At 45.2% G+C, this 17,636-nt stretch overlaps 1 long non-coding RNA gene across 1 annotated transcript; it reads right to left on the bottom strand.

Annotated features, from left to right (window-relative positions):
- Positions 1–8,780: 8,780 nt before the first annotated feature.
- On the bottom strand, positions 8,781–11,580 carry LOC132419515 (uncharacterized). The gene is made up of 4 exons (XR_009518206.2): positions 11,506–11,580; positions 9,879–9,975; positions 9,047–9,162; positions 8,781–8,886 (listed from the first exon to the last, which is right to left on the bottom strand). It is a non-coding gene; the product is annotated as an uncharacterized lncRNA (long non-coding RNA).
- Between the last annotated feature and the right edge of the window lie 6,056 nt (positions 11,581–17,636).

Raw genomic sequence — 17,636 nt, forward strand, 5'->3', positions numbered from 1 at the left:
ACGTGGGTGCCTGGTGCCGTGTGTGTTCTCAGATGAGGAGGGGTGTGGAAAGACAGTGAAGTGCTGGCAGATCAAGGCAGGCAGCAGGAGAAAGGCACACAAAACCGCTTCTCCTCTCTGTGTACGTTGACCTATTTGTCACACAGAGAAGAGCTGGGAACACGGTAGAAGGCTCTTATTTCTAAATATCACTCATTTTAGATGCGTTTTATAATGTCAGGAAGCGGGGGCCCAAAACCTACCAGATAATCTCCTTCCAATGAGTTGTGGGTGATCTTGCTGGCTAGAATACTGAAACACTGGACACGCTTCTTTCAAGGGAACACAGAAATCATGATAGATGAGGGCTGAAATATATATATGTCAGAGAGGGCAACACAAAAATTATTTATAATTACTATATGATTTAGTGAATTAATATATTAATAGTACCAAAATAAAATTTCAATTCCTCAAGTCATTTATAATAATATTTAGTAATTGTCAGTATTCCAAGTAAAGTAGTTATTAATTCTTTTGCTGAATCATGTGTTTGTTAACTTTAATTGGCCTTAAAAAAATTATATCTCCTTGTAATTTAAACATTCCAATTAGTTACAAGAATTTTTTTTGTGATGCAAGTCTATTAAAAACAATTTAATAATCAGACTTTAAATATGTTCTTATTCTAATCCCAAAACTATTGTCAATACTTTTCTTAACAATATCCAAGTCTTTATATTAACCGGTGATTCCTGTTGATATGAAAAACATTTCAGTTTGCTCTTGATAACAGCTGATGATATCAAAAAAATAGGCCAGATAATGTTAATAAACAACACATAAATATTTGTAAAGTATAGCAATGTTGGCATACATGCAATAACTAAAGGTGGACACTAGAGGGAGGTAGACAGAGAGGGTAGGAAGGAAGGAAAAAGATGGGATATAAAGATGTTGTATTCGAATGAAGAGTTTGACCCCTTTGGTGCTCATTTCCTGGAGGCCTTATCTAGAAACCTAATTAGAAATGTGATGTGTGATTCATGTAACACGAATTTACTTTATTTGGAAAGAGGCCCGAGCAAGTCAGGCTTGTCTCAGAAGAAAGAAATCTCATTATCACGCTCCCTCTCCTCATTCCACTCCCCACCCAATACTTGCATAATGCATTCCAGTTTCCAAAATGATTTCATATACATTATTTTATTTGGGAGGCAATGTGGTGTAGCAGAAAGAAAATTAGACTTGAGTCAGGGAACCTAAATTGGAGATGCCAGTAACCTTGGATAAGGTACTTAACCTGTCTAGGCAGAAGCTTCCTCCTATGTAACATGCCAAGTGTTAGCACAGATGACCTCTAAGATCCTTTCAATTCTAAAACTCTATAATTTTATGACATAGCCTGTTTAAGAAAGAGAGAGCGTATGTGTATGTGTGTGTGTGTGTGTGTGTACCTAAGAATGTGTGTGTCCCACCTCAAATGTGAATTTTTTCAAATAAAAACACTATTCTGCCTTCACTGAAAGCATTTTCTCCTTTTGCCTTGGAAGAATAATGCAAATGTCAGGGAACTCCCAAGTTGTGAAACAGCCCCTCCGGGACTCAGGGAGTACCAAGATTGGGTTACAAAACCTAATGTGTATATGAAATGTTTCCATTAACTTATAAAATAGAATCCCAATAAAAGCAGTGGCTTTTTATTATTATTTAGATTTAGATCATCCCCTGCAGTGCTGAAAACCCAAAGGCAACCTCCTGAGTTTAGTAAGATCTTGGAATGAAATGGAAACTGAAAGTAGCAAGGGAAATAGATGCATTAGACATCATCATCCAACCTAAAGGGCAATTTTTGTTCTTTGTGTTCTTGTGTTTCTCTAAGCCCAGCAAACAGCACAAATGCTGAAAGCTCATGAGAATTGTAAAGAATTCTTAACTTGCTAATCAATTCTAACTTTTAGAATTTCTGAATTATTTTTTTGGCTCAACTCTGGCTCCTCTGTGTCGTTTTCATTCAGTTCGCGCAAAGCAATCGTCATCCCCAGCCTGGAAGAAATCCTTTAACTCTCTTGTCCGAGAGTGGATGAATGCATGCCCTGCTTCTCATCTGTGTCTCTCAGTTCCCAAACTTCTGGCTCAAGGGGGAAAAAAAAAACGGAGACTATAGGAAAGTTCGGAATGGGCATCCAGGAGCCTGGTTCAGGGATGAGAGGGGTTCTGTTTCATGGACTATCAGGTCGAGACTTGGGCGGGAGACCAGGAAGGTCAGAGAGCACAGGCTGGGAGAGACCATTCCATGGTTCCCCAGAACAACGGTGTGAGCTGCCAAGGTGAGCTCCAAAGGCAGCTCTCCGGGTCAGTGCAACCCAATCTGGGAAGCAGAGAAAGCCAGCAAGGTTGCGCAGAGGGCCTCTAGATTCTCAGGCGCTGAGCCTATACAAGGAATCAATTGCAAGCGTCGGCACATCCTCCTTTCCTGAAAGGAGGTCTAGCAGGTACAAGCATGAGAAGCACTGGAAAGCATTTCAACCCGATCCCTAGAGCCCCTTTCTCCAGATGAGTTCCAACGTAAGGGAAATACTTCATTCAACAGTATTTATTAAGCCCCTACTGGCACAGTTCTAGGCACTAGGGATCAGTGAACAAGTCTGACAAAAATCTCTGCTCTTATGAGCTTATGTCCTTATGAGGGGAAAGAATCTAAATATATGAAATAAATACATGATCTAGTAGGTTAGATGCTGGTGGCAGCTGTTATGGAAAAAAATAAAGTAAGGTAAGGAGGATAAGAAGTATTGGGGATCAGGGAAGAACTGTTTGCAATTTGAAAGAGTAGTCAGGGGAGCCTCACTAAAAAGGTGACATTTCAACAAATATTCTAAAAAGGTGAGGGAGAGAGCCTTGCAGGTATGTAGAGGAAGACAAGACATTCCAGGCAGACCGCCAGTGCAAAGGTCCTGAGGCAGCAGCAGTATGTTCCAGGGATAGAGATGTGGCTGGACCAAAGTGAACGAGGGGTAGGTATAAGGAGGTGAGGTCAGAGAAGTAATCATCTCCAAAAGGGCATCTGATGCCATTGTGAGGACTTTGCTTTTTACTTTGCATGAAATAAGGAACCATTGCAGGGTTTTGAGCAGAGGAGTGATGTAATCTGATATATATATAATATTTTAATAGGATTCTCTGCATTGAGATTAGCCTGAAAGACACATATAATTCAATGTTAAATGTGACTTTCCATCTGAATGCCCTCCCAAATGGGGCGACCTCCTAAAATCCCTCATGCTAATGTTACAGCTGCACCTACAACATCCCGCTCTCAGAGGGGTCCTCTGTGCCGAGGTGATCCCGCCATGAGGTGCAGGGGGTCGGCTCCATTCCTCCTTGGCTGGAGCCACTGCGAGATGGTGCAGAAGCACCCGTGGTCCCTTCCCAGACGTGCCCCACATACTCAACCTTCTCCGGGTCAAGGCCAGAGCAGACAGCAGTCTCACGAGAGCAGCAGGCTGTGGGAAAGCAGAGGTGGGTACTTGAACTTACAGAGGAGAACCTCCACAAACTTGATACTTCACGAAGGCCCCTTTCCCCAGACCTGGGTCTCTCTTCCCTTCTCCATCCCCATCCCATCCGTGCAGCCCTCTCCTTTGGGGTCCCCAGTCGAGTCTCCTCTTCCTCTTCACAGTGGAGACTCCAGCCTCCCCACAAGGGGAGGAGCTGTTCCCCCAGATCCTTCCCATGCCCTTCAGACTGTACACCTCAGCCTCCAGCAAGATGCCCTCTCATTAGAGGTGGGGGAACTGGGGGTGGGAGGGGCGTTTGGGTCAGTCACAAAGACTGGGCAAACTCGCTGCATTTAGCGCCTCCAGGCCAGGGATGCTAACCATCTAGCAGTGGTCATTTGATCATGGTCAGTTGAGATGGAACATCTCAAATGCCAATAATCCCAATAAGAATCACTCAGGCACTTGAGATGAGGGCCAGACCCCAGGCTGTTCCCACCGGTGGGAGTCAAAGCTGACTTTCTCACTGGTTTGCCCGACAAGCAAGTGTGTTTGTCCAACATGAACTGCAGTTGAATATTCACTTTTCTTAAGAAAACGCAGTCTAGTCTCATATGAGGAAGGCTTATTCCTCCTGACAGCATGCATGCCTTTCACCTTGTCCCCACTGGCAGTAACCCCCAGCATCCCTGGACCACATCTTGTATAGCACAGGTTCTGGAGCTGAGCTGCCTGGTAGGAATCCTGGCCCTACCACTGATTCCTAGTGTTACCTGAGTGAGCAGGTTACGTGACTCAGTTTTGTCATCTGTAAAATGGGGAGAATAATAGCACCCACCTCGTGTAGATGTGGAAAGAGAATACATGTCAGGGCTGAGCCGGGTAGTACTCGAGAAACTACATTCCCTCCTTGGAAAGGGCGCGGGGGCACTCCTGCTCAGCCCGTCCCCCAAAGATCATAATATGTAACACAGTATAACTGATTCACTTTGTTATACAGCAGAAACTAACACACCATTGTAAAGCAATTATACTCCAATAAAGATGTAAATAAAAAAAAAAGTAACACAAAGTACGCCTGGACACTGAGTGTGTATATCTTTCCCATTTCCGGGTTAGTGACTGCTGCCCCAAACCGTAATTCAATGTGAATCTAGACACGTTGCTATTTTGCCAAAGCTCACGGGGCTTGACAAGAGCAGATGGCTGTCCGTCGGGACACGTCCCCAGAACTGTTCCATAATCACATAACAACATTCAAGGCATTCTGGAGAATAGAACGCTCTCCACAATTTTAAGGTGATGTCACTGTCGTGGTTCTTATTTCTTCTGGGGAATCATCCGAGTAAAACAAGAAGCCAATTTCACTTACCTGTGAAAGGAGGCAATCATCACCCCAAACCCTTACTATTTTAGGCAATTTTTCGACGTGCTCTTCCCCAAGACGTTATTGCCAGAACTACTACCAAATAGAAAATGTGATGGGTTTTTTATTAGTTTTTTTGAACCTGTTCTCTGAATTGTGACTTTGCTCTTTCCCTCCATTTACTTCCTTGAACCTCTCAGGTAGAGTGGTGCAATGGCATCCCTTTCTCTCAGTGAAATCAAGATGGCCATCAACACGTTCAGATTCAGCAGAGATTTTCTCCATTTTAGCAGGTCAGCTGAGTGAATAGGAAACCACCTACAAAGTGTGGTTTGTGTATGTGTGTGTGTGTGTGTGTTGGAGGGGTGAATGACATGGGCAGGGGCATATGTATGTGTGTACGTGGAGTATGAGGGATGTATGTATGTTTTTGGTGAGTTTTGTTTGTGGTGTGGGTATGTATGTGTGTTGTGTTGTGTGTGTGTGGTGTATATGGTGTGTGTGTGTGTGTGTGTGTGTGTGTGTGTGTGTGTGTGTTGCGTGTATGTGGCCTGTACGATGTGGGTAGATGTAGGTATAGTGTGGGGGGAGCATATGTGTGTGGAGAGGGTGTGTCTGTGTGTCTGTGTTTCTGTGTGTTGGGTAAGGCAGACAGCCAGGAAAGGAAAGTGCTCTAAGTCAGGCCCTGACCTGGCCTTGGTCAGAGTAGTGCCCGATAATGTATTTACCTACATTATCTCTAAACCGCACAAGAGTTGTTTACAAATGAGGACAGTTGAGTGTCGGAGAGGTTAAGGGTAGGCAGCTTGCCCAAGGTCACACAGCCAGTAAGTGGAGTAACTGGGATCCAAATAGTCCTGGCTAAGTCCAAAAGCGCACACTCTTGTCATGATCTCAGATAGTATATCATACAACAGTTCAGGGGAAATTAAATCACCAATGGATTTCATCAGTATTTCCTTGCATTTTGTGGTTCCTTTGCCCCAAAGTTCTTTCTACCCATTAAAGTTGTTCCAGTATCAGGATTTATCGTGTGAGTGGCTTTAAGAGGCGGAAAACAGAACTGAGTCTTACAATCCTGGTTACTCTGGAGCCAGTAAACAGTCTTAATTCTCTACTCTGGACCTCAAGAGTGAGTGCGAGATGACAAAAGAGAAATAGAAGAGACGGCTCGGAATGACCACATTCAAGGAATTCGTTGGAGGAGAGATTGGGCACAGGGCAATTACGCTTGGTCATATTTATTTGTAAACCAGTGTCATGAAACACTAGCCCCAAACAGCATGGAACGGCGAATTTATGGAAAAGAATGAGGAGGGGAAGAGGCTCAAGCTGTGATGAATGGATTGGAGACAGAATGGCTGTCAAGACAAAGACGGACTCGCTGAGGCCATTAGGCCCAGAGTCTCTCACAGGTGAAAAGCCGATGATATCCTGGCCCCATTAACTCACTTCAAATGCAGGCTCTGAGGACTGGTTCATAGTGGGGCCTTGAAAGAGTTGCAGTGAGTGAGGGCAGAGCACCTACCAACTGCAGCTACTCCCCAGTCTATTCTCTCTGCTCCAGGGTGGCCATCTGGTCCCACAGACCCTGGAACCATCCTGACCGTGGGGAGACAGGCCCAGGGACAGGCATTCTGACACATTTGAGTAGACATTGGTAGAACTTGAAATATCTAGGAAGAAAGGAAAAGTAGGCATCAGATACAGCTTCAGGTCCTAAGAGGCATGAGGCATCGTGATCTGTTACTACCGAGTGAAAGAACGAAACCAAGAAAGTGTTGAAAAGTATTCTGAGCTTGGTATAAATGCAAGGTACCATTATTTTCCCCAAAGAGATCCATGGGAGGTTGGTTCAGTTCGTTTATTCATCCCACAACTATGTACGGGTGCCTACTTGCTAAGTGTGCTTTCGGGGCTGGACACGCAATGGCAAACAAGGACTGGCCTCTGCCCTTTTGTAACTGATATGTCAGTTGGAAGAAACAGAATATAAGTACACATATAAATGAGATCATTCCAGCTGCGGTAAGTGCTATGAAAGCAGAGTGATGTGCAGCAGAGCCCCCGGAGGTGGAGAAGGCGAGCTCCTTCCGGTGGGCTCTGCAGTCACTCAATGGTGGGGTCATACCCCAGTTCCACCACTTACTAGCATCATGGCCTTTGGCAAGTTACTCCTCCTTGCTCAACCAGGGCTAATGCCTGCTTTGCAGAGTGCTTGTGGGAGGGATAGGGTTCAGTATGTGAAGCGCCAGCCACATAGCAGAAAATGAGAGTGATGATGGGGTTCTTGGTCACAAACAACATAATTCACTCCAGTGAGTTTAAGCAGCCAAAGGGTTTAATAAAAGATCGCTCAGCACATATGTAAGAGGGCCAGAGAATTAAGCTCGCATTCTGGAACAGGGCACAACTGCATCTAGACTGCTGCAGTGGAAACCCTATCTCAGCAGCTCTCCAGGTTGCCCTTGGCAGTAGGATACTACCTACCATTGGGAGCTCAACGCTGGGGCCTCCAAAAGCAGGATGTCTCTCTACCCTTTCACCAGACTAGACTCCACACAGCACTTCCTTCCTTACATTCCAAATTTGTCTCACGTGTATGTGTCTGATCGACAGATCATCCTTGGGAGGGTAGTGACGAGTGCTTATGGTTTCAACCTAGGGAGGTGGGACCCATAAAATGGGAAACTCTTCAAGCATAGAAGGGTGATCAGCAGTGCGGGGTGCTGTGTGTCTCAAGTGTCCATGTACAGAGCAAATAACCACATGGCCGGTTTAATATAACCCATGCCCAATACTACTCCTTCTCACTCCTAAGAGAACAAACCAGCACACAGAGAGATCGTCTCTGCAGGTGTAGCATCTCTTCCTCTGAGGTTATGAAAGAAAGGGGGAAAGGGAAGGAGGAAAACAACGAGATACCCTTTTACATCATCATATCAGCAAAATGTAAATGTCTGATGATACCGTGCATTGATGAACATGTGGAGAAAAGAAAATTCTCACATGTGGCTAATAGGAGTGTGGATTGATGCAGCCATTTTAGCATGGAATTCAGAAACAACCAATGAAATTGAAGAGGTTCGTGCGCTATGACCTAGAAGTTCAATCCTAGAGAAATTCTCAAATGTATACACAGAGACACAGGTAAGGATGTTCACTGTAGCACTGTTTGTCATACTGGAAAACTGGAAATAACCAGAAGACACATCAACCAGAAAATGGATAAGTAAATTGTCGCTTATCAACTAATAAAATACTATTCAACAGTTACAATAAGTGAGCTATAACTACTTACTGCAACATAAATAGATAAGACATGGAAATTGAGTAAAAGACAAGGCACAAAAGGAAAAAAGAAAAGCAAATCACAGTCTGATATCAATGAAATAAAACTTAAAAATGCAAAACAGTGCAATCACATGTTCATGGAAACACTGATGGGGAGTGTTTAAGTCACGCATGGCGTGTATTGTATACCAGTCGGGATGATGTGCCTTTCTGCGGGAGAAAGAGAAGGAAATTGTTTTTTTTCCTTGCTCTAGCAAAAAATGAAAATTATACAAGATATTTCCACCACTATTGAAATGCCAAATTTAATCAAACAACAGTAAAAACAAAATAGCATAATATTACAGCCTTCTGTTTAAAATAACACTGTTCTGCCTCTTTTCCAATTACATATTAAATATGATGTCTACATACATATGCTTCTGTGTATGATTAAAATGTTTCACAACTTGAAAAAGCTAAAAAACAGTGAGATTTGGAATCACTCAACTCTGAGTAAAAACCCTGACTCTTCCACTTACTAGAAAAAAATTGTAAACCTCTCTGAGTCTCATTTTCTTCATCTGGAAAATGAGGTTAATAATACTTATTAGGTTGAACCTTATGAAATTGTCTCTTTTTCAGGACAAAAGTAGTTGCACATCAGCGGTGTCACAGGTTCCATCCAGCTTTATCCAGTAGAGCCCTGGTGCAGCCTGAGGGAGCGCGTGTGCGTAAAGGGCCGCTGGTTCCGCACTCAGTGAAGCGCTGCGCTTATGGAAAGGAGAGACATTTTGCTGGAAGGTTTGGGTGTGTCCCTCCCTAGAAGCAAAGGAGTTGCTAGATGACCCCTTGAGGTGTCCTAATCCCAGGGAGCCAGGATTCTATCTTGTGGGCCCGGAGTTACCCAAACCAGCAGAATACTTGCCAGTATCAACTCGTGGAGCACAGAATTTCCAGCATCTTTTCCAAAAAGAGTGTGGATTGAGGGAGGCCTTGCAAAGACAAATGAAGCTTTCTCTGGCTGGTGTCAGTTGGAGAGGCCTGCAGAGACACATCTGTTTGGCTCAAGTACAGGGACCAGACTGTGATATCAAAGCCAATCAGCTTGGCCAACCTGCACAAAAGGCCCTGAATAAGCCTTCTTCCAACCTTGAGCAGAAGAGCCTGGCACCTTTTCCACAGAACCAGCCTCCAAAGTGCTGCATGCATACCTTCATTACACTCAAGACTGAACAAATTGCCTAGTGAATGATTCTCAGTGGCGCCAGAAATGGCTGTGCATGGGGGTGTTTCTTTTTCAAGGGTGGCAGGAGGGCAGGAAAGAGCTGAAGATGATTAATGATCAAAGCCTAGAGGGAAAAACACACCAGCCAATTTGCGCCGATTTTCTTCTGTCTGAAAATGGGGAAAACCCAAGGATTATTCAAGCTTCAGTGATGTTTTTGCAGCAAAGGAAATGAAAGGTGCTTAATTCACACACACACTCTCAGAGGTCCATTACCAGGCTGTCACCCGCACCAGCCAGGCCAGTAGGCTTTCCCTGGGCCCTCCTGTCCACGGGCACATAAATCTGCTCCCAGCTGTATGTCAATGCCTGGGCAACTGGCTGGCTGGGTTGTTGAAGGGGAGAAAGTAGACTTGAGAAAGAGTTGAAAAAAATAATCTGGACAGAAAAGCAACATTTTTGGTCTTTGCAATTTAACAATTAAACCATTGTTTAATTGACCCTAGCCCTGAAATAGTATTTAAGAACTTACCCAAATTTGCAGCAACTTTGGTGATCGAATTTGAAATTCCTGGGCTGATCCTTAACCTCTCTGAGTCCCAGTTTCTTCATCCGTCTACCAGGGACATCTATAAAATGAGGACAATACTTTTCTCAAAGAGTCGTGGTGAGGATTATGAATCACGGAAGATGCGTGAGTGACACAGACTGGATGTTCCATAAATGTTGTTCTTTTCTCCCTGGCATTTATGAGAACAGGTGATTTTCACATATATGACCCGTAGCATTTAATGAGTTCGGGGGGAGGAAAGAGGTAGGAGAAAATGTATAGCCTGCACTAGTAACTGGGTTTTGTTAAGTACCTAATTTTTCCTGCTACCAAATGAATGTAAGTGCATATACTCAGAAACCAGAGCGTGCCCGATAAAATCAGCACACAAAGGAACTACAAAATCGTACACAGATGAGGTAGCCCTTCAAATCACATGTGAACTGTCCAAGTGGAGAGCACAAAAAAAGGAAGCCTCAGAGCCCCTTCAAGACATTTTCTGGTAAGTGAACGCCTTTTAATTCCAGCTGTTGTTCCTAAAAGCACATTTGAAAGGGAGGGACAAATAAACAACTATAGGGGAAGGATGTTTGCGCAATGAGAAAGGTTGTCCAGGCAGCACTCAGCTGTGAATACTTGTTTCCCCAGAAGTCCTTTCACCAGCAAAGGCTGCACAGAATGAATTTGCATTCAGAGAGAACTGCCCCTCCAGCATCTCCCAAATTGGCCAGATGGGCATTCACAGGGGAATGCAAATTTACAATAAAAGCTCTAGAAAATCAATTGAGTTCTACAATGGGCATGTATTTCTTCTGTAATCAGAAGACAGTCGATCTCATAAAAAAGAAATAAAGAAAGCCAAAATGATTAGGGCTATACAATTGAGGCAGAAGTCTGTGTATATTAAAGGCTGATTTTTACAAACAGTTGTGGACAGAGAGGCAGAGTACACAGCAATCCTTCTACAAGCTCTGATGTAGGGGAGCAACCAGCATAGTGTTGACCGGCAGGGGCCAGCAAGGGACATGGGTGAGTATGGGACATTCACAAACCACAGAGCTAAAGAGAAGACAAATGAAGAAGATGTTTGGACCCAGAACAAAACTACCTGAACATTGTTAATAAACCTAGAGAACAGGGGAGATTAGCAGTTATCAACAGAACTGCCATAAAGGGACAACACTTATAAGCCAAAAGTATCCTCTAGGTCCTACCCTCGGCAAGGTCACTTTAATAGTTTGTAGTTCGCCCTTTAGATCAATATCAGCCCCCTACCAAGTTGCATGATCTCAGTCCTCTGCCTCTTTGTATCTCCTTAAGAATCTCCAAAGGGATGGAGGACCTTTAGAAGGGATATTTGCATTTATAATCTGCCTCTCTTCCCTGTTCTAGCCCATGTCCACTCCTCCACTCCACTGGCCACTGTCACTCTGTTGGCCCTAATTAGTGACTTATGCCTGGTGCACCTCAATCTACCAGGCTGCCGACCCAGATATTCTTCAAGTCCATGGCCACTGCCAGTTGCCTCTGCTCTGCTCTGTGTTATCGCAGATGATCTGCCACATTTCAAGACCACTGATGCTCCTCACACTATGCCCAGTCTACTCACCCCAAAGTCCAGATCTCCTCTGACCTTCAAACACCTTCAGGGTCCACCCCACCAGGCACTGGTCCTGAGTTTTACCCTCATAACTGCACCGATTGCCTGTGTCCCCAGCCAGTAAGGAAAAAAACGCCCCTGTTTTCTTCCTCTGCACTCGCACAGGGGTTCCCAAAAAAGAGTTTCTTGGACTCCCAGTCATATGGTTCTTTCAGTTTTGTCACACATTCTTCTTGCAGGAGTGCCTCCTACAGAGATTTTATGGAGATCAAAGATGAAAAAATAAAAGCACTGGACACTAGCGAAGCCCACAGTCCAGTGAAAGGAACAGACACTTACACAACTGACAATGGTACAAAATAAGTGTCCGTTGTAGCATAAACAAAGTTGACACATGCGTACTTAGAATAAATTAATAAGCAAAGAAATAAATAAACAAAACCTCAGTGCCATCCTTCAATTTTCACTTGGGATCCAGTATATAATCAAATCCTGTCTTGTCAGCCTGTATTCTTATCCAGGCCACCATCAGCTCCCAGCTGGTCCCCTGCTTCTGCCGCAGCCTCTGTAACCCATCCTCAGCGTGGCAGCCAGAGGGATCCCACCCATATATGAGTCGGATCCTGTCACTGCTCTGCTCAGAGCCTTCAAGTGCTCCCACCTCACACACCCTCACTCTGACTCCCACATGCCCACGTGCCCTGGGCTTCCTCCTCTTTAACTTCATCTCCGGTTGCTCAGCCCTCACCCACATGCCAGGTCAGCTACAGCCTTGACCCTTGGCATGGGCCGCTTCCTTTTCTGGGCTCTCTTATCAGATGACTGCTCAGCTACTTCCCTCACTCTCTTTAGGTCTTTGTTCAGCAGTGCTGCTCTGATCATGCTATCTAAAACATCCCAGTCTCCCCAGACAGTTACTACTATCTATATTAAGTATCTGTCTTGTTTATTGTCTGTCTCTCCTATTAGAATGTAAGCCCAAGAAGAGCAAGGGTTTTTATCAGTTTTTTCACTATGTGTACCCAAGTGCTTGGTAAATTATCATTGAATGAATGAGAAAGGAGGAGGAGAAGACATCGCATATGGTTCTTGAAGAATGAAGAGATAAAAGGGTTTTGATCTTCACACAGCTACACATTAATCAGGTTGTTCTCCAAGGGAAAAGGCCCAGAGGTTGTATTTACTACTCTGGTCAATTTTCCACAATCTAGAATCTGACCCTCAGTCTTTTAAGTCAGAAACTCAACTTGCGCCTTCTCTAAGGAATCAGGCTCAGGGTGACCAAATTATAAAAGCAGAAAAACACATTTACTTCCTTACAGTTTTAAGAAAACTGTTATTTAGATGATAAAAGTCTATGAACATATGTAGTCAGAACATACGCTCCCCCTGGGAAGACCATCTTAAAAAATCAACGATAATCAGAAAGCAGCTTGGTAATAATGAAATGAAATCAAGGAAACTGAGAAGAAACAAATGTGTACTTGCCATCAAGCTTAGATGATTTGATGTACAAGTGGCCATTAGAATCCTTATGGCTGCGAGTGACAGAAAACCCAACCCAACTGGCTTAAGAGAAAAGGAGATCTAATGGTTCATACAACTGCAAAATCCAGAAGGAGAGCTGACCTCAGGCAGGACTTAGTGGAAGAGCTCAAAGGGATTCAGTTTCTCTCTCTACATCTCTTGTCCCTCCTTCCTCTTGGGTGACTCTTTTCTCAGACAAATCCTTTCCACGTGGTGGCAAAGTGGCTGCCTTTGGCTCCAGTCTCACATGCACAACTCCAAAACTAGGTGAGGACACAGCCTCTTTTCTAGCTTTTCTAGGAGTTCTGCCAAAGTCCTGAGACCCAAACACTGTAATCAGGGAATTGAAGCATGCTGACCAGTGTAGGCTCATCCCATACTCTATGGCCTGACTTGGGGGTAGGACCCTACCTAAAATATGTGGCCTTAGAATGAGGTGAATCTCAAACACTAATTGAGAAACAAACACTATCAATGAAAATGAGATGAGCAGATACTAGGAGGAAAAATTTTAAATTTCCCCTGCAGCCTACAACTTAATATTATATGCTTGTCAATGGTGTGGGGATGCTCACAGTGGGCTGGGTATGCCTCCTACACCCAGTCTTCACATTACGCATGCTTTTGTCAACAGGTCTAGACATCTACTGGCCAAGACTTCCCCTTCAGTGGTTAGTGCATGGGAGTACACTCCTTTTCCTGGGGCCCCACTGCTAGCGAACCCCAGCTAACACATTCAGTCAATTACAACCAAGGCCTGCTAGTTGGGAACTCTTCATTCTCTCTCCTACAGATGACTTTGCATGTCTATGCTCTAATCCAAGGTAACTCAAGTCCTTTATGGGAAGAACACATTTGTACCCCATTGATAACTGGGGGCATAGTCTAAGACAGCTTCTGCAGACACATTTTCTTTAGTCTTAAATTCCACCTTAATTTTTAGTATAGATTTTGTATTCTATTCGATGGTATTTTACTTGCCTTCCAGTAAAAAATAGAATCTCCAGGAATATGTACCATGCCCACACACTAAGCTCTAGTCACCTGAGTCATCTTATAGACTTGGATGAAATGCCATCCCATGAAGCACACAATCTGGCTTGCAAATGTAGACGAAACAATGAGTTAGGTCTGGGATGTTTGGGGTATGAGGTTTGAGTGTGACATGCAAGTGAACCTGTCTAGTAGACAATTGGAGATATGGGCAGGTAGCTCAGGAGAGAGGTGAGGACTGGAGATAGAAAATTAGGCATCATCAGCATGATGGGATGGTGGAGCCAGGACGGTGGGTGGGATTGCTCATGGCGCATGAGGAGAGAAGAGAAAGGCCTGCAGCCCACACAGCTGAATGATGGAGAAGGAAATGGGACCAGGAGGGTAGAATCAAGAATATCTGCCAAAAGGCGAAGACTCCAAGCAATTGCCCAAGAGAAGCAAATCAAGCTTCGACGTTGGCTATTCTGAGGGCTCCTGAGCCGGTGCAAAGCACTACCCGATGCGGAGGCTGTCCTAACAAACCAGGATTGATGGCCTGCTCTGCACAGAACTGGCAGCACTTACTCCGGTCACCATGGGGCTCTCGGCTGGCAGGGCTACTTGGCATCACCTCCAGTCCCAGTGATGCAACTGCTCTGCCACAGAGGGGCCACCTAAGCTTGCACAGGTGGGCAGAGCCCCTTATGGGAGGCAGGTACCTGAGGGTCCTTTCTGCTGACCTCACACCATTTGTCATGTGCTCCTCACTTGCCCTGGCCGAAAGCCCAGAGAGGAGGAGGAGAAGGTCAGAGTAGGCTGCTGTCTGCATGACAGTTTGCTAGAGGGCTTGAGCTGCCTCTTTAAGGATATCTATCTGCTTGTGAATGGCTGGACTGGACAGGTGACCTAAGGCGATTTTAATTCTTAGATCCTCTCCAGAGGTGACAGTCACCAGAGTGTTTATAATGGAATCTTTTGCTAACAAGGCTTCAAACTTTCCTGATGACCGAGCTTTGCACCGCTAGAAGAGGAAGAGCAAACGTGGATTCCACTTGCGACAAGAGCCGGCCCCGTATCAGACACTCCACGCGCAGCTCCATCTCCAGAGTGACCCTGCACAGCAGGCACTGTTATGATCTCGGTTTTACAGAGGAGGAAACAGGGCTCAGAGAACTAGTCAGGGGAGAGCTACGTCAGACAGCATTTTCCGGTTTTCAAAAACAACTTTAGAGTTGACAAAGCTCTTCCATATAGAATATTTCCTTTTGACTTCAGATGCTCACACTGACGGCCACAATTAACCCATTTTGCAAATAAGAAAACTGAGACCCTGAGAGTTTAGTGATTTGTCCGAGATTTGAAGGTTGAGCCGTCAGACCTCTGAATTCAGCGTTCTTTAAACAACACTTCTTACCCATTCCAGGAGAACGTCTGGAAGATCCAAATAGGCCATTTTCCCATAATTGACAAAAAATTTCCTAAACCAGAGGCCCTCTTTCTTGAAAGACTTAGTAGAAGCTCTCAAAATCTGCCAAGTCCCCGAGTGAATTCTGTGAAGTAGAAGTTACAAGGGGGCATTGGTATTACAGGGGCAATGAGTCCTCTAGGTTTAACAAAGCCCATGCGACCTCCCTTCAGCCACCTGCACCTCTGGATCTGGGGGACCCAGCGAGGTTGCCGTCTCGGCTGCTTGCCGTCTGTTCTTACACATCAAGCTTCATGAACTTGGCTCCCAGCAACACCTCTGTTCCCACCCTCACAGACCACTCTCTGCCAGCCATTCACCAACTAGCCATGGAATGCCCTGCAAGTCCCATGGGCTTTTCATTAACTTCTCATTTAACTTACTTGTATTACATGCTTCGTGCTCAGATGTCCTGCTTCCCCAGCAGGAGTGCAAGGGTTCTTGTGTTGCTCCGCTCTGTAACCCTGCATGAGTCCACACTTAGAGGATGTATTTTTTAATTGATCTAGCCAAAAGCCAAATTAATTTTTTTTTTACTGTAATACCCATTCTTTACCAAAAGTATTCTTTTTTCTGTTAAAACGAGTTGCAATAATTTGTCAGGGGGAGATGCTGGCAATTTCCTTTACGATTCGCTTTGCTGTGGAAGTCTCCTTTCCACGCAGGCTTCTTGGCATTGTTCCACGGAGAAACACCTGGCCGGTGGTTAGTTCTGAGCTGCCTTACTCCCTCTGGCTAAGCACCGGCCAATGGGGAATAGCAGGGTATTTAGAACCTTAGTAATATCTTTAGCTGACCGACTGGAATAACAACAACAATAATGATACCAAGTATTTGTATCATAATTTTTCATTTTTTGAAATAGCTATTGGATTTGGGGGCTGGAAAAGTCCTAGAGACTGAACCCAGTTCTCTCATTTACAGATGAGGAAGCAGATGAAGCTCAGAGCACCTAAAATCCTGGGTGACCCTCACAACACTCCTCGTGGGTCTGCAGCCCCCATTTCACAGATGAGGAAACTGAGACACAGACAGCGACTTGTCCCAAGTGACTCAGCCGACTCAAGGCAGAGCTGGGCCCAGACTTCCAGTTTCCTGGTCCCTGGTCTGGTGCTCTTTCCCCTGAGCTGCAGGCTCTCTCCCTTAGCCAAGGAACCATTGGAAGAGATACCAAAGAACCTGGGTCATCCGTGATATTGGATCTGACCTCGGCCCATCCCAGCCTGAAACGTTGCTTCCAAAGGCCTCCCTGATCTGAGTGGTTGTCTCTGCTCCCTTGCCTTCCCTGTCTGCCTTGAGTCATGAAGTGTGAAAACCCTGAATACCCTAATCATCTGTTAGAGACAACTTTGAGCTGAGGGCTGAGTAGCTTCCTGTCACTTTAATTAATGACAAGTATGTGTCTGAAGCTCCCTATAGCAGCAATTCCCATATGTCGGAAGACGTTTTAGCTCTAAGGGGAAATGCTATGCAGCCGGGCATGGCCCTGTCTGGCTGGAGGAGGTGGTGAGGATCAGGGACTGATCAGATTGTGAACCAGGCTAAGCCCCCAGCAACAGCTGCCCCGTCAGCAGGAGGGTGTGGGCGCCCCCTGGTGGAAAGGTACAAGGTGCTTCCTGTCCCTTGCAGGGGCACAAAGGGAGAGGCAGTGAGAGACAAAGCAAGTTGGACGTCAGGCACAATCCCCCAGCTTCTTCTCAGGCAAGCCCGTATTGATAGTGTTTCCCAGGTGTCTCCACACTGCAGCTGAAGAGCTGGGCTGGTTCCGCAGCAAGTGTTTATGGTGAGCCCCACTTGCCATGGAATCAAGACAAATCCATGCTTCAGGTTTCCAGCTCAAGGAACTCACGTCTTGTTGAGAACTCAAGACATAAAACTCTGCTCCCAGTTTGGCCTGCCTGGCTTGCAGGTCCCTGTCTTCTATCACAGCGCCCTGATTTCCCTCAAGGGCCCCCCTCACTCAGTCCATGTGGTTCCCCTGCCATCGGGGAGGGCTCTCCAACCTAGACCACCCGAGAAGCGCCTTCTGGGTCCTTTAAAACTCAGAGAAACGATCTCCTTCCTCTTCTACAAAGCCTTTCTTGACCCTCAGAAGTAGGTGTCCACTTTCTCCTGCGACATCCTCACCTCCACCTCCGCATACTTTGTACCACAACTGCGTGTTTATGTGTCG

The sequence above is a fragment of the Delphinus delphis genome, chromosome 2 (assembly GCF_949987515.2).
Source record: "Delphinus delphis chromosome 2, mDelDel1.2, whole genome shotgun sequence".
NCBI classification, from domain to species: Eukaryota; Metazoa; Chordata; class Mammalia; order Artiodactyla; family Delphinidae; genus Delphinus; species Delphinus delphis.